Raw genomic sequence first — 20386 nt, 5'->3', positions numbered from 1 at the left:
AGGGCAGGCGCACTCTCACATTCTTCCCCAGATAACCCCACACCCAACGCACAAAGTTGCGGTATCCAAGAAGTCTAGCAACTGTAAAGAAGGAATATATATGGTCAGTGCTTTGGCCAAAATGTTAATTTGTTTTATTAATCTACAAAACGGGGATCATTTTCAGGATGGAAAGGATGTTCGATTGTGAGACTGAGTACTTGTTTACTTTATGTACTAAATATGTATTAAAAATATTGTAAATACAATTCCCTGTATATACTTACTTACCGGATCGTCCATTTCCCCGAAGAGCTGCAGGTAAGTGCCATATGCTGCCTGCAGCACATATGGATTGAGGGCAACTGGTTCAAAACCTGGGTGCTGAGTTGCACAGCACAGGTGACTTCTTCACCGTGATACCGCCCACACCTGCGCATGACCTGCATGGAATGAAAAGCAGTATATGTGTTGTGTGGTCTCATGCAGTGATGCATGTATTATAACCACAGAAGTACATGTGAGAAGGTTACTTCAAATACTGATACGATGGAGCTTTTTAGGGTTATTTGGTGTGCTTATACCTTTGGTATTTCCTTGCAGCAGATGTTCTCACTAGGAGAGAGCTTGCTGCAGTTGCCACAAGAGCACCTGTTGCAAATGGAAAAGACATTTCAGAAATGTGCCATGAAAAATCCCTATGTAACTGCAAAAACTGGGCTATTGGTTCAAAAATGTTATTTTCTGTTAGCCAGTGGGTTCCAGGTGGCCCCCAGCAAAAAAGTTGTAATATATTGTCTTTGGGTCATTTATAAATGAAATTAGAAAAATATTATTAGCATTTTTTTGTAGTGCTATTTCACATTGAAGTCAATGGAGAGTGGCTTGTATTTTCCACATATGGGTATTAAAAGTAAGGCAATGACAGAAGTGGGTATATGACTGCTTTGGTCATGGGTTTCAAAATCAAAATCAAAATTCAAGTCTGTGGTCTAATTTGTGTCAGTTTAGGGGTCCTTCACGTGAAAACATTTGAGAACCAACGCTGTTAGCTACAGTACAACACTCAAATCCTGTAGAGGGCATTCAATTGTCTATCATACCATTCATTGACTTCTCCCATTCTGTGCTGAGCCTCCATCTCCTCGCCCGCTGCTTCAAGAGGGGCTGCTCAAATTGATATGGTTCTGGGCCGCCGACGGGACTCCGGAGGAGAACAATCCTCGACGTCAGTGTCTGGATCCTCCACTTCTTCATAGGACATTTCTGTCACAGGACTGTTTGTGCTGCTATCAGAGTCACTCATTGTTAGAGACCTAATTTAGCTAACCTAGAGACAAGCTAACCTAGCCTATGCTATCAGTGTTTAGTATGTTTATGATTGTGATTGTGGTGGGCGGGGGGGGGGGGGGGGGGTGAATGCAATGACGTATCCACACCAGTATGCGGCCGGCAATAACGAGTCTCGCGTCACTAGTCTCTCCTAACGTAGTTAGACCAGCTGCCATACAGATCAATGCAGAAAAATAATTAAATTTCTAGTTCGCCACTGAATTACATAATTACATAATTATAATAACTTTCAACCATTTTGAGCAACGCTGTTTCCATACAAGCCACCAGCGTTGGCTAGTTGTTGATATTTATAAAGATATTGCAGCTCTCATGTATATTGCTGTCAAATTATTTTCGAGGCGGTGGGCAAAGTGTCATGGCGTCGATTTCCGGAGAAAATTCCTTGAGCTAGGGACAGCCAAAGAGTATATATAGACAAGAGCATATGTAATTTCTTGGTTTTTTCCATAGGTATTTTCAAATCACTGTTCTGATACATATCTGGGGGGTTAGTCCCCCTTTAACTGCAAATTTTATGTTTTTGTTTGTTTGTTTCTCTTTCTCTCTTGCGATATCTTGATTTTTACAGTTGACCTTACACTATGATATCTGACGTGATTTCATCAATTTAGAAAAAAATTCAAAGTCGGCGTAAAATCACTGCAGTTGCGGCACAATTGCGAGGTGGAAAACTCAGAGCGTCTTAAGTCTTTTTCTCTCGTCTTGAGCATTGCGAGTGAGACAAAATCAAACAATATTATCTTAAGTCTTTAGTCGTAGTTCAAAAGGTGTGTAATGGTCAGCATGTCGTGTATGTGTGGTTTGGTGTGTGTGTGTGTGTGTGTGTGTGTGCGTGCGTGCATGTGTGCGTGCGCGCATCAAGACAGGCAGCAGCATAAAAACACATCATTACAGACAGAAAGCACAGAATACAAAATGACAGCAAAAAGAACAAGCCAGGTCATTTAAAAACATTTGCATCTTAGGGAAACAGCCTCTAATTCCCTCAGTTCTGCTTTAAAAGCATTTAGTGAGATTTATTCATGAAGTTTCAAGTCATTCTGCAGCGTATTCCATGCCATAAATAAAGTGTCGCTCATGTTGCTGCATTTATGCTTCTCTCCTCGGCTCAACGGTCACGTGACACTCGAACGCTTATAGACGGAGAACTAGTGCAGACAGCCAAGAGAGGGAATGCTGTCAGTGAAAGCACGTCGGAGGCAAGATGTAACGTACTTGGCTGCAGCCACATATAACGACTAGGGGTGGGTATGGGAAACGATACTAAAAGGATACTTGAGTCACGATACGATAGTATTGCGATATTGCGATATGCTAGTATTTGTTAGTATTGCGATATCTTGCGATATAATATATGCGATATATTGAATATTGCGATATTTCAAAATATTGTCTAACTCCTTTTCCTACCTTTTCCTTGACCTCAGCGGAAGTAAAACATGCAGTGTTTTTTTGTTTTTGCCCCACACGTAGGCTACATTATTAAGCTTCTCTGGACTCAATACGCCACTGCAGGCGCGGACTGCCACATCGGGCACTTCGGGCAGATGCCCAGTGGCCTGGCATGGCATGGCCTGCAAAAAAATATCGATACTTGGCCTCCAAATATCGATACAATATCGTCAGGCAAAATATCGCAATACTATGGTGTATCGATTTTTCCCCCACCCCTAATAACGACACACAACCACACAACTCACCTCCTCTCTCTCTGGGAAGTTTGTCACTCATAGTGTTCTTTGTGATTTTCATGAAGTCATACATCAAGGACAGGCTGATAAAAAAATAGCGGGGACACGTTCATTCATTTCATTTCAGCGAAAACCAAAACAAGGAAGTCAAGCACACGTCACTATGTGACACTATGTGACGTAGTCAGCGACACTAGAAATTCCAGACACCTCTCGCCGACGAAAGTGTTGACTCAAGTCCTCACTTCTGTCGGCGACGGCTTCAAAAGTGTCGCCAGACGGTCCAGACCAAACATAAATTAGGCTTAAGCGTAATCTTAATCTTAAGCGTCTCTTCTTCATAATGCCAAAAGTAATAAGCATGATGCTGTGTAGAGACCACAGGTGTGGTGCTTTAATGTCATCTTCCACCCCGGTGCTGCAACCATGTTCCTCATCCTGAACACATCATAAAGTCTCTGGATACAATCTGGAGCCTCTCTCTCACACTCCTTTCTCTCTTTCTCTCTCTCTCTCTCTCTCTCTCTCTCTCTCTCTCTCCCCCATCTCTCTATCTCTATCTCCCTCTCTCTCGTTCATCCTTTATTGCTGTCTCTAGTGTGCTGACGCTACAAAAAGGGTAATCTGACCATTAGGCCATGCAATATGACCAAATTACTGTAGAATAAATTGGAGGGAACGAAAAGAAGCCAAATGTTTGTGTGCTGTGTGTGTGTGTGTGTGTGTGTGTGTGTGTGTGTGTGTGTCTGTGTGTGCGCGCGCGCGCGTGTGCGTGTCTTTAGAGAGAAAGATGTGTGGGTCTATATGTGTTGAATAAAGAGATTGATAGATGAGTGTAGGTCTATATGTGTTGAATAAAGAGACTGATAGATGAGTGTGGGTCTATATGTGTTGAATAAAGAGACTGATAGATGAGTGTAGGTCTATATGTGTTGAATAAAGAGACTGATAGATGAGTGTGGGTCTATATGTGTTGAATAAAGAGACTGATAGATGAGTGTGGGTCTATATGTGTTGAATAAAGAGACTGATAGATGAGTGTAGGTCTATATGTGTTGAATAAAGAGACTGATAGATGAGTGTGGGTCTATATGTGTTGAATAAAGAGACTGATAGATGAGTGTGGGTCTATATGTGTTGAATAAAGAGACTGATAGATGAGTGTGGGTCTATATGTGTTGAATAAAGAGACTGATAGATGAGTGTGGGTCTATATGTGTTGAATAAAGAGATTGATAGATGAGTGTGGGTCTATATGTGTTGAATAAAGAGACTGATAGATGAGTGTAGGTCTATATGTGTTGAATAAAGAGATTGATAGATGAGTGTGGGTCTATATGTGTTGAATAAAGAGATTGATAGATGAGTGTGGGTCTATATGTGTTGAATAAAGAGACTGATAGATGAGTGTAGGTCTATATGTGTTGAATAAAGAGATTGATAGATGAGTGTGGGTCTATATGTGTTGAATAAAGAGACTGATAGATGAGTGTGGGTCTATATGTGTTTAATAAAGAGATTGATAGATGAGTGTAGGTCTATATGTGTTGAATAAAGAGACTGATAGATGAGTGTGGGTCTATATGTGTTGAATAAAGAGACTGATAGATGAGTGTGGGTCTATATGTGTTGAATAAAGAGACTGATAGATGAGTGTGGGTCTATATGTGTTGAATAAAGAGACTGATAGATGAGTGTAGGTCTATATGTGTTGAATAAAGAGATTGATAGATGAGTGTGGGTCTATATGTGTTGAATAAAGAGACTGATAGATGAGTGTAGGTCTATATGTGTTGAATAAAGAGACTGATAGATGAGTGTAGGGCCAAATGTGTTGAATAAAGAGACTGATAGATGAGTGTGGGTCTATATGTGTTGAATAAAGAGACTGATAGATGAGTGTGGGTCTATATGTGTTGAATAAAGAGACTGATAGATGAGTGTGGGTCTATATGTGTTGAATAAAGAGACTGATAGATGAGTGTGGGTCTATATGTGTTGAATAAAGAGACTGATAGATGAGTGTAGGTCTATATGTGTTGAATAAAGAGATTGATAGATGAGTGTGGGTCTATATGTGTTGAATAAAGAGACTGATAGATGAGTGTAGGTCTATATGTGTTGAATAAAGAGACTGATAGATGAGTGTAGGTCTATATGTGTTGAATAAAGAGATTGATAGATGAGTGTAGGTCTATATGTGTTGAATAAAGAGATTGATAGATGAGTGTAGGTATATATGTGTTGAATAAAGACATTGAAAGATGAGTGTGGGTCTATATGTGTTGAATAAAGAGATTGATAGATGAGTGTGGGTCTATATGTGTTGAATAAAGAGATTGATAGATGAGTGTGGGTCTATATGTGTTGAATAAAGACATTGAAAGATGTGTGTAGGTCTATATGTGTTGAATAAAGACATTGAAAGATGTGTGTAGGTCTATATGTGTTGAATAAAGACATTGAAAGATGTGTGTAGGTCTATATGTGTTGAATAAAGACATTGAAAGATGTGTGTAGGTCTATATGTGTTGAATAAAGACATTGAAAGATGTGTGTAGGTCTATATGTGTTGAATAAAGACATTGAAAGATGAGTGTCGGTCTATATGTGTTGAATAAAGAGATTGATAGATGAGTGTGGGTCTATATGTGTTGAATAAAGAGATTGAATGGAGAATAAACGGAGTCAGTGGATTAGGCCTGAAGCAGCCAGACGGGCAAACTGAGATTAGCCCACACTTAAAGGTCGAGCAGCTTTACAGGAGAGGCGGAGGAGAGGGAAAGAATAAAAAGCACAACACAAAGAACATAATCCATGACATTTCTCTCTCTTTGCTAGTTCAGCATGTGAATGTCATTACGAGGAAGATCTTTAAATTGCCTCATCTTTGTCATTGAAGCCAAAGCGACACTGATCTGTTCTGTTTTGACATGTTGTGATTTTGAAACGCCTCATCTTCCAGTAAGCACAGTGAGAGCCCAGTGAGAGAGAGGGGGAGTCATAGCTCGCTCGCTTTCCTTTCTCTCACTCTGTCTTTCCTCTGTCTCACTTGTTTCTTCCTCCAGTTAGAGAGCAGAGTGCTAATGTCTCCTTCCCCCAGGCCCTGGCTGTCTGCTGAGAGATTACAAAACTGTGCTCTTCCCCGCAAGGCCACGCACGTGCACGTAATCACGGCCGCGGATGAGGAGTAGAAAATCAGCGACATTTTCGGGGACAGCTCCATCCGGGGACAGGTCACCAAAAACGAGGACTGTCCCCGAAAATCGGAGACGTCTGATCACCTTAACACACACACACACTTTCACACGTGGACAACAGAACTTTGTCAGATTCACTTTTTGCTGCAAAGGTAGAAGAGCTGGCGGGTTCAAACAACTAATGACTGCTTCACTGAGACAGACTTTCAGAGTTGGAAATAGGAAACAGCTTATTCTGTTATTCTGTGGTGGTGGTGGTGGTGGTGGTGGTGGTGGTGGTGGTGGTCATTTATATTTTTACACAAATTTGCTCTGAGGCAAGGGATTTCAGTTTGCTAATTATCTGGGATTTTCCTCTGTCTGCTTAGGAGGCTGTTTTTTTTGTAATAACTGCATCTTTAGCAGTCGCAAACAGATGCCGATACATTTATTCTCATGCCTGGATGCTCAGGAGCTCACTTCCTCCTCGCTTTTTTTGCCAACTATAACACAACACTTTAAATGCGTAGGTCGTGCATGCGAGAATGTAGGGAAACAGTAGATGGATCAATCCAGAAGGAGGCAGTAATGCAACCTAAAGGATGTCAACTGCCATAAAACACCACAGAAGAATAAGAAGGTCATGCATGCTTATGATCATACAATATGAAGGTGTTGTTCTCACATATGATGTGAATATGGAAATGTTCACTAAGATTTTCCACAACTTATTAAAAAAAAAAAAAACTGGCCTGTTTGTCAACGGGCAACAGTTGACGCAAGGTACAAGCGGGGGTATGCTTGGGGTCCAAACTGCAGTATTGAGGAAAAGAGGACACCGTACCCAGACCTGAGTTTTATGTGTGTGTAGTCATGTTTCTTATATAGTCATGATGTCAGGGGACTCAATATAGATAAATTGATTTATTCTATTATGCAAACCCAATGAGTCCTCTATAAGTTTTTAGCTCTTTTTGCAACTGCTGCACCTGTTGCTTAATGCACTTTTCATGCTCTTTTTTTAAGTTTTGTTGTGATGCTTTTAAATGTTCATTTTATTCTCTTCTTTTATTCTTTTATTTTCCTGTCAACCATTTTATGTGAAGCACTTTGAATTGCCTCTGTGTATGAAATGTGCTATACAAATAAACTTGACTTGACTTGACTATTGACAGATGGAAATAGTGTGAAACATTTCCATATGAGGTACAGACAGACAGAGAGGCTGGAGAGCCTTGCTGGAATCCATTATGCTCTCACCTTTTTCTGACGTTTGAAATTATTTCGAGTTTAGATGATGAAAGGTCAAATACCGTATTTCCTCTAATAGTAACCGGGGCCTTTATTTACTGAGCCGCAGAGAGCCCCCGTCCTATATTAGAGCAGAGGCCAGTAATCGAGTGAGGCCTTTATTTCTTAACTCATTGAGTGCCAAGGACGAGTATGTTCGTCAATTCAAATACTAACGTAGAGTGCCAAGGACGAGTATGTTCGTCAATTGCGTTTTTTGACGGTGGGACGTGGATCAAATCCTCTTACTGTACATCTCCTATAAAAATATGGGAGCTATTGAATGTGTATAACCTATTTTACAGACCCATTAGGTGGCGACAGTGCTCTCCAGATTAGAGAAAGGTCAGGAAAACAGCAGGAAAAATGTGTGGGCGTGCTGATTTTCCCCTATCTCTGCTGCCTAAAAAAAAAAATGATGCCCCGTGATGAAAGAGAAACCGCTCATGCTGCAGCCAGAGCCATATAGATTGCTCTGGCTGGAGTTAACGTTGGCTGCGAACAGCAGTCAATCCGCGCCCACAACTGAGCCTCTCTGTCTCTGCTGTATAGTTTCTCCACACGATTAGCCGCCAGAAAAGCAGCACCCGACGCCGAAGGGCCAAACCATTCTCAGCAGTCCGGTTTGGCTTTTCCGTGTCGCGCTGGGAGCCGGCGCACAAAAACGGAGCACTCCGAAAATAGACCTGGGTGCGTGAGGCTGTGTGTTAGTGTGGGGAGGAGTTTGCAGCTGAGGGGGGGAGAGGGGGGTGGGGCACGCAGGGCACCACACAACTACACCACGTCACTACATCAGAAAATATTAGCTTCAGACTCAGTGAATGTGCTTGAAATGCTTAATTTCACAAAAGGCTGAATAACTCAGCTTCTAATTTGAAACGCCTGTTTTTGCTTAAAACAACCTATCTTCGGCTCATAACTAAAGAACGGAAAATGGTATCAATAAACTTTTTTTTGCTGATGATACAATAGACTCTCCTCGTTCTTTGTGCGTGTTCGGTGTTTACATAGTATTATCACACAATATTCTGTGGGCCTTGAGAAATCACTGAAAACGCTCTGAAACTCTGGCACTGGGAGCGTCCGTTCTCCAAAAGTGGCTGGCACTCAATGAGTTAATATTAAACTCTCATGGACATACTCCTTTATTTTCATGACTTTTATTGCAAAATATTGCATAAAACCAAACAACGCAAATAAATATTGGTGGTCACTCACTCACTCAGTATCCTCCTCCTCCTCATCTAGTATGTCGGTATCCTCCGCGTCATCATCAACATCATCCAGAACAACAAGTTCATTGTTGACCAGTTCCTCTTCATCTTCCTCATCGGCTGCCTGTCTGTTCTCCTGGTCCCGCTAACGCAGCTGGGCGAGAGTCTCCCGTCCAGCGGCACAGGGCTGTGCCTGCTTGAAGCAGTGGATGAGGTTGTCTTGACTCCCGTCAGTTTTCACAGACTGTCCACAAACTTGGAAAGACTTTTTGATCAGATCCTTGTCCAGCTTGTCCCAGGCGGCGATCACCCAGTCCACAAGCAGGCGTCGAGCAGGCGCTTTTAGGTTTCCACCTCCAGCTGTGTACTGCTTATCTGCGTCGGAGTGCGTCCCCAGCTATCCACTCGTCGTAGGCATCGTGCAGGCTCTGCTTGAAGGGCTGATTCCACATCACACTGTACCAAATGTTCCGCTGCATATTGCACAGCGCTCTCTTTAAACTTAACGTCAAACTTTCGTCTGGTTCGTTTGGTCTCTGCGTTACGTCCGGTTACGTCACACGGTAGATGCGTTGTGTTTTACAGTACCGTATTCACCGTAGTTTTTGCTCCTTTGTTTTTGTTTTTTTTTGACCCGGCCTGTATTGAGGGAGGGGCCTTTATTTGCCCGAACAGGCCGTGCCCCCGTCCTATATTAGAGCAGAGGCCAGTAATGGAATAGAGGCCACTAATAGAGGAAATATGGTACAATGCAGTATTTCCTCATTGATACCCACAGACAGAATTGCACAACCACATTTCCTGATGTAGCTTTCTCTTTATACATGTGAGGAGATACAAATATTCCAGTATCTCTCAAGAAACACACTGGACTTTTGGTCGCTCTGAAGGGAGAGAGAGCATTAAACACACTGGACTTTTGGTCGCTCTGAAGGGAGAGAGAGCATTAAACACACTGGACTTTTGGTCGCTCTGAAGGGAGAGAGAGCATTAAACACACTGGACTTTTGGTCGCTCTGAAGAGAGAGAGAGCATTAAACACACTGGACTTTTGCTCGCTCTGAAGGGAGAGAGAGCATTAAACACACTGGACTTTTGCTCGCTCTGAAGGGAGAGAGAGCATTAAACACACTGGACTTTTGCTCGCTCTGAAGGGAGATAGAGCATTAAACACACTGGACTTTTGGTCGCTCTGAAGGGAGAGAGAGCATTAAAGGTCCCAATTCGTGCAGCTGTAACCTCTTAAAAACGTGTGTCTCTGGTCCATAAAACATGATTCTGGATTAATTTGTCGAAAATATAGCAAACCCGTTCGTTCTGACGCTGTTCTCACTTCCTTATCTCGTCGCTTCGCAGGAATGGTCTGTTTCTATAATATATTCAGAACTAACAGTTCCCAAGACGCGTCTTCCTGGTCATATAACCACCGACCGTAGGTTACATGGCAAAGGGAATGACAGACGAAATACTAGCTTCTCCAGCAGTATGTATGCAGCTCGAAAGCTTTCTCATGGCCGTATGTCATTTTAGCATAATGCAAGTCGTTAACAACCACGTGATCCGGATGTCTGCTCATGCAAGAGGTTGGATGCCGCTCCACGCTGCAGGTATCCTCAGAGGATTACAAAACATGCATTTTTCCAGCAACTTGAGCTTCATTTCGCTTCCTACCGGCATGAGATCACGTGGTTTGCAAACAAGCCAATGGTCAACAGTCTCGCCTCGGTCGCCATCTTGACGTTACGTCACCTGAAAACAAACCTAGGCCTCCCGAGTGTCAAGCCACCTAGTCTAAGCAGCACCACTTCCCGTTGTTACTTCAAAATAAAACAGGTTGAACGTTCCTACAATTTGCAAACCCCAAAGTAAGGGTAAAGAACGTATCTAATAGGACGAATCACTGTGCGACGTCACTTCAGCGTACGTCAACCGCCCACGCCTAGCTGCCGCCTCAGCGTACGTCAAACAAATCATCGCTGCCTACGTCGAGCTACACCCGGCAACCACCGCCACCCGTGTCCGGGACCCACCGCACCCACCACCGCCCGCATCCAGCTACCGCCTCAGCATAGGTCAAGAAACCATCATAGAAAAAGACATGATGATGATCTGTGATTCAGTGTAAACCTACAACAACTGGATCCTAGTCTCACCTTGACTGGAGCTGAGCAACTCGGCATCAGCGTTTTAAGAGCTGTGACGCACGGCGAGCAGATCAAATTATCAATCTGCGGTAAGTGAGCCCCTGTTGGACCTAGGCAGCGGCAGCGGATTCTGGGCAAATGTTGACATGTCTAAAAGTTATGCCTCTACGTTTTTATGTTTCATAGCGTAGGCTATGCTATGCAATGCTGTGAGAAATATACAATAAGTTGCTGCTGTATAAATAAAGGTTTTATTGAGGAAAAAAACGCATTTTGTCTGGTTTGGAAAATTTCGCATTTTTAATTACAATTAATCGATTGATTGATCGTTAACGTTACCAATGATCAATTCCGGAATTTGTGGAAAATGTGCATCCCTATGACAAAATGACAAAAAGCTAAAGTAAAAAGAAAGAGCTAGTATTTATTCGACTGACGTCACTTTCTATTCTACAATTCAGCTTTTAACAGAATGACACAGCAGCTAAACGGCAATGGCTTATCACAAGTCACAGTACAGTGTGTGAGAAAATGGTGTGTGTGTGTGTGTGTGTGTGTGTGGTTGGGGGGGGGGCAGAGAGAGCAGAGTGAAAGACAAACAGAGAGAGAGACACAGAGAGAGACACAGAAGCCGTTTTCCCACATGCGTACCGGAAAATTACCTGTAAGTCAATATCGGACATTTCCCTTCACACCTCTCCTCTCGCATATGAGAATCTAGCAGCTAAATTGCCTGTATGTTGGGGGGCGGGGCGGCACTGCAGAGCGGGTGGGGAGTGACGTGTCGGCAAAACTCAGAATGGTGAAATAAGTTTGCTTGTTTATCCGTTCACCTGCGTCGCGTTGAAGCACTTTTTACAGACTGGCTTCGTTTGATGTGTCCGGGCTTGCCTTCGCTGTCGGCAACGTAAGCAAAATACTTCCACATTTCGCTTCGTGCATTTGCTTCGTCTGTGTCCCTGTCGGGCTGTGCCCGTGACTGAAGGAGGAGGAGGACTGTGGCCACAGAGAGCGAGCAGGCAGCAGAGATAGGGGAAAATCAGCACGCCCACACATTATTATCACAAGATCATTTCGCCAGTTTGCTTTAATGTGCGCGAATGATTAGATTATGCCCGCTGGAACATTAAGCAACGTGTGTACACCTCGCCCATGAGAGTGTCGCGGGAAATGACTGGACCCATTCTACACTTCAGTCCGCTATCGCGCATACCGCTCTTCTGACTGGATCGAAACTGGTGAAATCTCCGCGATGACGGGGTCGCGCTTATACCGGCACGGCGCCTTTCCCACATGCAGGCATTAGACCACGTTCCGGTCATTTTGCGGTACAAAGCGCATGTGGGAAAAGGGCTAGAGAGAGACACAGAGAGAGACACAGAGAGAGAGAATGTGCTGCACGCTTTATGCCTCATGAGAGATGAGACGAACACATTCTGTGCCCCGAGGAGAGATGGAAAAGAGAAAGGCGAGAGAATGAGAAGAGTGAAAATCGGTTGAAGTGCCACCCTTTGAGTGCTGAACATAGATAATTATACATAATGCATGCTAACATAAAGAGCTCTACTTAGATGCCTATTGAAACATGCAAGACGGGACATTAAGAGGCTTTACATATGTGGGCTGGGGGGATGGAGAGCCATGCATTTGAATAACAGCACATCCTCACACCACACCATGGCATGGACTATTCTACCATGTACTGTCATGTAATGCATTGCAATTACATATCGCTATTACAGACAGACAGCATATGCCCCAGCCAAAATGATTCCTGCTGACCGCCCAGTGCACGCGAACAGATCATGCAGATCATCACACATGCATACAGTCATAAAGACACACACACGCACACACGCACGCACACACACGCACGCACACACGCGCACATGCACACGCACACACACACGCACGCACGCACGCACACACACACACACACACACACACACACACACACACGCACATGCACACACACACACACACAGTGGGAAGCCCCCTGGTGGATCTAATTGAAGAGATTAGATGTTATCCTGTTATAGCCCAGCCAATTTCAGCCCATAGCCAAAAGTAATGCCTGAGAATTCAGGGGTTACGGCAACCTCCACACACATCCTAGCTGTTCCCTTGGAAACAACAGACAGTCTATACCGACCTGCCTAATAAACGCTCTCACTCGCTATCTCTCTCTCTCTCATTTAGTTCCTGAAACCTCTCTTCCCTCTGTCAATACCTTATGTCTACAGTGTATGTCTCAGTCTTTTTCATTGCATGTTTCATCCTCTTATTCCTTCATCTTTCTATCCTCACAAATGAACCGCAATGCCTCGCTTAACACTCTGCTTCCAGACAAAAGCCGCAATCAAACCAGCTAGAACTTTTTCCATGACAAGATCCGTAGCTTATGAGGCCACAGAGCGAACGCTGTTTGGGTCGGGGGTTACAGTAGATTCTCACTGGGCTCACCCATACGAAAAACGCCTATTTCCTGCAAGTTACTTTGGAAAATGTCCTGCAAACAAAGATTCAAGATTCAAGATATTTATTGTCATTCCATTGTACAAGTACACACGTGTAAAGTTCGTATGCTAGGGGGCTCCGTTGCCTAAAGAGAGTCGCCCTCTCTCGGCACCTCTTGGGGGGAAATTTGGAAAAAAAAAGTGCAAAAGCTGAATGTGACGGCATGTCTTAGGGGACATTCACACCAAAAGCGTTTTTGGAGCTGCCAGCACCTTTCTGCAATTCATTCTCTATGTAAGAACGCGCTAAACGTGCTCCTCTTTCAAGGAACGCACCTGGCGTTTAACTCATTGAGTGCCAAGGACGAGTATGTTCGTCAATTCAGATACTAACGTAGAGTGCCAAGGACGAGTATGTTCGTCAATTGCGTTTTTTGACGGTGGGACGTGGATCAAAGCCTCCTGCATCTCCTGTACAAATATTGTAGCTATTGAAGGTGTATAACCTATTTTTTTTTTTTTACACTTTGATGTTTATTAAGTTTCAGTTTTTGTATACAACAGGTTTACATTGCATGTTGATCAATAGTTTTCTGTCAATAAAAAAAGGATAGAAAAACAAACATAAACGGAAGTCAGAACAAGTATAAATTAAAACATTACTGGTGTGTATTTTCTATTGTTTCATAAGTCAACCATTTTTCCCACTTTCTATCAAAAACATCCTCTCTCACTCTGATCTTATATGTTAATTTCTCCATAATACATATCTCTTTTACAATTTCCAACCATTGGTCCACTGTCGGGGGTTCAGTTTTGTACCACTTTCTGGTTATTGCTTTCTTGGCAGTTATCAGTAATATCTTGGCTAGATACCTATCTTCAACATCAACACAGTCATTTATATCTCCGAGATACATCTTCTTGAATTCTTTAGGTAGTTCATATCCCAAAATGTTCTTGATGGTAACTGACACATTTTCCCAAAAAGAGTATAGTCTTTGGCACTCCCAAAATATATGTAGGTGTCCCACCTCTCCCTCCCCACATAGCCTCCAACACGGTTGCTGTGAGTTGGTCTGCCTACTCTTTATTTTTGGTGTAATGAAGTAGCGTGTCAGGTTTTTCCACCCAAATTCCCTCCATGATCTTGAATTTGTTGTTGTGTGTTGTGTTTCACACATGCTAAGCCATTCCTCTGTTGTAATTTCACTGTTCATTTCCCTCTCCCACTTAGCTTTAATATACATAGTAGAGGAGGCTTTACAGTCTCTTAGATTTTGGTATAATATAGAAATTGCCTTGAATCTCGCCCCACTGTACGTCTGCTTGATTACACCAATCACTCCATTCAGGGTATCTGGGTCTTGTATCTCCTTTATGAAATAGTCCCTCAGCTGTAGGTATCTAAAGAAATCTTCATTTTCTAAACCATACCCCTCCTTTAGATCTTGAAAACTCATAATATTTCCATTTTTGATAATTGTACACATTGCCGTAATCCCCTTTCTCTCCCAATTTCTAAAGGTTAAATCACTCAGACTTGGTTTAAATCTGTCATCGTAAGCAAACCAACTCAGCAGCCTCACTTCTTTTTCCAATTTGTACTTTTTGATGAAATCAAACCAAATATTCAGTGTGTGGGAACTTATCGTGTCAATTGAGTTCTGTATTGTTTTTATTAATTTGGTATTACCAAGTAAAGACTGAATTGGAATACCTCCTATCTTCCTCTCAATATCTTTCCACTTTGCATTGTAAGTATTATCACACCATTTGACCACTGGTCCAAGTTGTGCAGCACAATAGTATTCTCTCAGATTTGGAAGTGCCATACCACCCTTATCCTTGGCCAATTGTATTGTACTGTATTTTATACGGGGTTTTTTCCCATCCCATATGAACCTCGAAATCATCTTATCCCAGATTTTAAACTTCTCCTCAGGAATCTTGATTGGGAGAGATTGGAAAAGGTACAACAACCTAGGGAGAATGTTCATTCTGATTACTTCAATTCTTGAGCTGAAATCCAATGGTAGCACTGACCATCTCTCAATGTCCCTATTCATTTGTAAATGTATCTGGTCATAATTTGTTTGATATAGATGAGTTAGTTGTTTTGTCAAAGTTACTCCGAGATATTTGATAGTTTTTGAGTCCCATTTCAGTTGAAAATTTCTCTTAATTTCTTGGGATGGACTGTAATTAAAAGTCAAAATCTGTGTTTTAGTCCCATTTACCTTGTATCCTGAGTGACCCCCATATATATTTATAAGGTGCATCAACTGAGTGAAGCTTGTATTGGGGTTCTCCAGATATATCATAATATCATCTGCGAATAGACTGATTGTATGTTCCTGTCCCTTGATATCAATTCCTTTTATATCCTCATTTTGCCGTATGGCCTGGGCCAGGGGTTCAATGTATAAAGCAAAGAGAAGGGGGGAGAGGCAACATCCTTGACGAGTGCCCCTCTGTAGGCGTATCCTATCGGTCAAGCTACCATTGATTTTTATTCTAGCAGAAGGATCCTGATAGATAGTTTTAATGCATTTAATCGCATCCTCATTGAGTCCGAATCGTTCTAGTACCAAATAAAGAAAGTTCCAATTCACACTATCAAAAGCCTTTTCGGCATCCAGACTTATCAACATAGCACATGTTTTTTTGTTTTGTATTGAGTTCATTATTTGTAAAGTCCTCCTAATACTGTCTTGTGTTTGTCGTCCTACAATAAAACCGGTTTGGTCCTCATCAACTAGATGGGTCATAAATGTCTCATATCTCTTTGCTATTATAGATGTGTATATCTTGTAATCTACATTAAGAACAGATATAGGTCTAAAGTTACTACTGTATTCTATATATTTTCCTTCTTTGGGAATCACAGAGATAATTGCCTCTTTCCAAGAGGGTGGTAGTTGACCTTCCTTGAGGGTGAAATTCAAAGATAATGTAAGAAGAGGAATGAGCTCCTCTTTAAAAGTTCGGTACCACTCTGATGGAAACCCATCACTCCCAGGTGATTTATTAGCCTTGAGTCTGGATATGGCCTGAGACACCTCTTCCTGCGTTATAGGAGTTGTAAGGTTCTCGTTTTGCAATTCTCCTATAGTTGGCAAATCAAGAGAACTAAGGAACTGTCTTTTCACATCTTCACCAGATGAGGGGGGCTGAGCGTATAAATTTGTGTAGTATTCCTTGAATGTGTTTTCTATTTCTTTGGCATCATATAACAGTTGTTCTGTATGCAGGTCCCTAATCTTATGAATCGTATTTGCAGTCTGTTGTTTTCTAAGTCGTCTTGCCAATAGCCTAGTAGCTTTGGGGCCAACTTCGTAGTATGTCTGTCTCACAAATCTGTGCTTTTTCTCTACTTCTTCTTCTAATATCTTGCCTATTTCCCCCTTAGTAGTTTTTATTTCCTGTAAACATTGAATGCTATGTTTAGTTTGGTTTTTAATTTCCAGATTTTTCAATTTTTCAACTAAGTTAAGATATGCAGTATGTCTAAGTTTCTTTAGCACTGACGTGGTAGCTATCAATTTTCCCCGGATGACTGCTTTCAGAGCATCCCATAAAATAATCGGTTTAATTTCCTCTGTATTGTTTTCTTCTATATATCTCTTTATTTCAAGTTTGGTTTGTTCAACTGTTGCTTTGCTATTCAATATGCCTACATTTAGTCTCCAGGTCGTACTTTTCCTTCTATTATCCAGATGTATATTTACATGGATTGCATTATGGTCTGAGATATCTGCTACTCCAATTTTGCAGTCGTTCACCTTATACAGGTCCCAGTTATTCATAAATACATAGTCAATTCTAGAATGGGTATTATGTATGATTGAGTAGTGTGTGTATTCTTTTTCCAATGGGTGGAGTTCTCTCCACACATCTACCATCCCCTGTTCCTTCAGGAAAGCCTTTATGATTTTGGTTAAGTGAGTCTTGTTTCTTTTTGTGCTCGTTGTGTCTATTCTATGGTCCAGTGTCACATTAAAATCCCCTGCACACATTACCATACCTTCTGATTCTGATGTTATAGTTGAAAACAGTGATTTAAAAAAATGTTTGTCGCTCTCTGGGGGGGCATACACATTAATTAGAGTGACCATCTTATTTTCCATCATTCCTTTAACTATAACGAATCGCCCTTCTTTGTCCGTAGTTTCTTGCAAGCATTCAAAGTTAATTGAGTTTTTTATAAGTATTGCCACTCCCCTTTTACGAGTTTTACTTTTACATGTGCTAAAGAATGTGTTTTTAAAACCAAATTTCTTTAGCTTCTCATGTTCTTCTTGGCATAAATGCGTTTCCTGAAGGAAGATAACTTGGGCTTTAATTTTTCTCATTTTCAGAATTACTTTACTCCTTTTGATCGGGTTATTCAGCCCATTCACATTCATTGATACCAGTGAGATATCACTCATTCTATTTTCCTTATGAGGATGTATATGCTTGAAACAATAATATAAGCAAGACCACCAGTAACAGCCCTAATAGTAACTGCGGGCAACAAACTGAAAAAAAACATAACTAGACTTCTTAAACTATAGGCGCATGCCTCCCACGTTGTGCCCGTGGGTGGAGGGGAATTCCCCATACTATATGAGGGCCCCTCTCTAGGTAGGTCAGGTTTGGTCAGGTGACTACTCATTAACCTCCTAGTAGAAAACAAAACAAAACATGGCTTAGCCGATCAATAAAACAAAACAAAGATGACCTTGTAATCACTTTGAGGGGTGTATTCACTCATAGTCCCGGCTCATCCTCTTCAATGTCTTTAATTATAGTTCTTAGATGTAGTCATACCGTTATTTCCTTTGAAATCCTTGCAGCCTCTCCTTAGCTCGTGCGCCAGTTCCCTCTGCGTGTCTGACTCGTTGCCATGGAAACCCCTGTTGTATTCGGTCTTCCATCTCCGTCGATGCTGCCTCTCTCTCTGGCACGCGTCTCTCCGGAGCGCTTCTGTCTGGCCTCTCCACGTTGATCCCTCTCCTGTTCAGCTCCGTTGCAGCCTCTTGTGCAGTCTCGTACATCCGGGGACCGTTCCCCCAGTGGATTCTGATTCTCGACAGGGGTGTCTGGAAACGGATTCCTTTCTCCTTCAGGGCTTTTTTAATGCCGATGTATTCCTTTCTTTTCTGGATTATTTCTGTGGCATAATCATGGTCAAAGAATAGCGCACGTCCCTGATACATGATTTTCTTCTTCCAGGCTTCTTTCAAAATCATTTCTTTCGTGGTGAATTGGAGAAAGTTCACTATGATTGATCTTGGAGGTTTGTCCGCGGGTGGTTTCGGGTTTAGGGCCCGGTGTGCTCGTTGTATTTGCAGGTTCATCTCTGGCGGCAGAGAGAGCTCGGTTTTAAGAAACTGTTGAATGAATTGTATGGCGGAGCCGCCGTCCTCTTCTCCCTCTTTCAAGCCGAAAATACGGATGTTATTCCGTCTGTTTCGCCCCTCTTGGTCCGTAAGCCTGTCTTGCAGCACTCGCTGTTGTTTCAGTGCCTGTAGAAGGGCGTCCTTCACCTCCATGTTCCAGGTTTCTATTTCGCCAATTCTCTGCTCGGCTCCATCGATTTTCGTGTTGTGTGTTGCGACTTCTTTTGCTGTTTCCGCGAGTCTTTGATTCACCTCTCTTCTGAAGCCCTCGAGTTCCTCCTTCATCTCCTTCTTAATTTCCTCTTTAAACGTGATGAATTCTGCTTTCAACTCAGTCTTAAAGCCTCGCAGTTCCTTAACGATATCGTTAAGACCCGAGCGTACAACGCTGGCCGCGTCCGCCTCCATGTGCTCTTCCTCTGGCGTCGCCATATCGTCTCCTTTTCCCTCGGACAAATTAACTACTTTTTCCTTGAGTTTGATCAATCTTTTACTTTTTCTACTCCCCCCCTTTCGCATTCCTGCTTCATAGACACGTATTTCTTTTGGAATGGTTGAATTCGGGGGTTTTCATCGAGTGGTGATCGGGAGCTAGTTTCTTATGCTGCCATCTAGCACGCTGTCCGACCGGAAGATTTCGTTTATACCCTATTTTACGGACTCATTAGGTGGCGACAGTGCTCTCCAGATTAGAGAAAGGTCCGGAAAACAGCAGGAAAAAGCCCCGTGATGAATGAGAAACCGCTCATGCTGCAGCCAGAGCCATATAGATTGCTCTGTCTGCAGCTGACGTTGGCTGCGAACAGCAGTCAATCCGCACCCACAACTGAGCCTCTCTGCCTCTGTCTGTCTGTCTGCATAGTTTCTCCAGACGATTACCTGCCAGAAAGGCAGCACCCGACGCCGAAGGGCCAAACCTTTCTCTGCAGTCCGGTTTGGCATTTCCGTGTCGCGCTGGGAGCCGGCGCACAAAAACGGAGCGCTCCGAAAATAGACTGGGTGCGTGTTAGGCTGTGTGTTAGTGTGGGGAGGAGTTTGCAGCTGAGGGGGGGAGAGGGGGGTGGGGCACGCAGGGCACCACACAACTACACCACGTCACTACATCAGAAAATATTAGCTTCAGACTCAGTGAATGTGCTTGAAATGCTTCATTTCACAAAAGGCGGAATAACTCAGCTTCTAATTTGAAACGTGTCTTTTTGCTCAAAACAACCTATCTTCTCCGGCTCATAACTAAAGAACGGAAAATGGTATCAATAAACTTTTTTTTGCAGATGATAGAAGAGAGTCTCATCGTTCTTTGTGCATGTTTGGTGTTTACATAGTAATATCACACAATATTCTGTGGGCCTCGAGAAATCACTGAAAACGCTCTGAAACTCTGGCACTGGGAGCGTCCATTCTCCAAAAGTGGCTGGCACTCAATGAGTTAAATGCTGGTGGCGTCTCGTTTTTTTGGAGGAGCGCGCTTTTAAGCTGACAAAGTTGAACATTTGGAGGAAAAGCGCGCTGCTTGTCTTTTTACTCCTCCTACCTTTTCTCCTGCCAGAGGGATCCTCAACCTCTGCTGCTGCCAGAATTGGCAATAATCTGCCTTGCATGTTGACAGTCAACAACATCAAACAGACGAAACCAGCTGGCTACCGTCCGTGTGGTTGTTGTGTCCTAATCTGTACTGCGCACGACTGCA

The 20386-nt window shown here is 42.7% G+C and overlaps 1 protein-coding gene across 1 annotated transcript in view; it reads right to left on the bottom strand.

The window, feature by feature from the left end:
* cadm2a (cell adhesion molecule 2a) overlaps positions 1-20386 on the bottom strand; it is a gene marked incomplete at both ends in the record, with an annotated part of 630124 nt that overhangs the window by 319034 nt on the left and 290704 nt on the right. The window lies entirely within an intron of this gene.

The sequence above is a fragment of the Poromitra crassiceps genome (assembly GCF_964638095.1).
Source record: "Poromitra crassiceps genome assembly, chromosome: 1".
Lineage (NCBI taxonomy): Eukaryota > Metazoa > Chordata > Actinopteri > Beryciformes > Melamphaidae > Poromitra > Poromitra crassiceps.
Note: the sequence above shows the minus strand (reverse complement) of the source record. Positions and strands in the feature narration are given on the sequence as shown.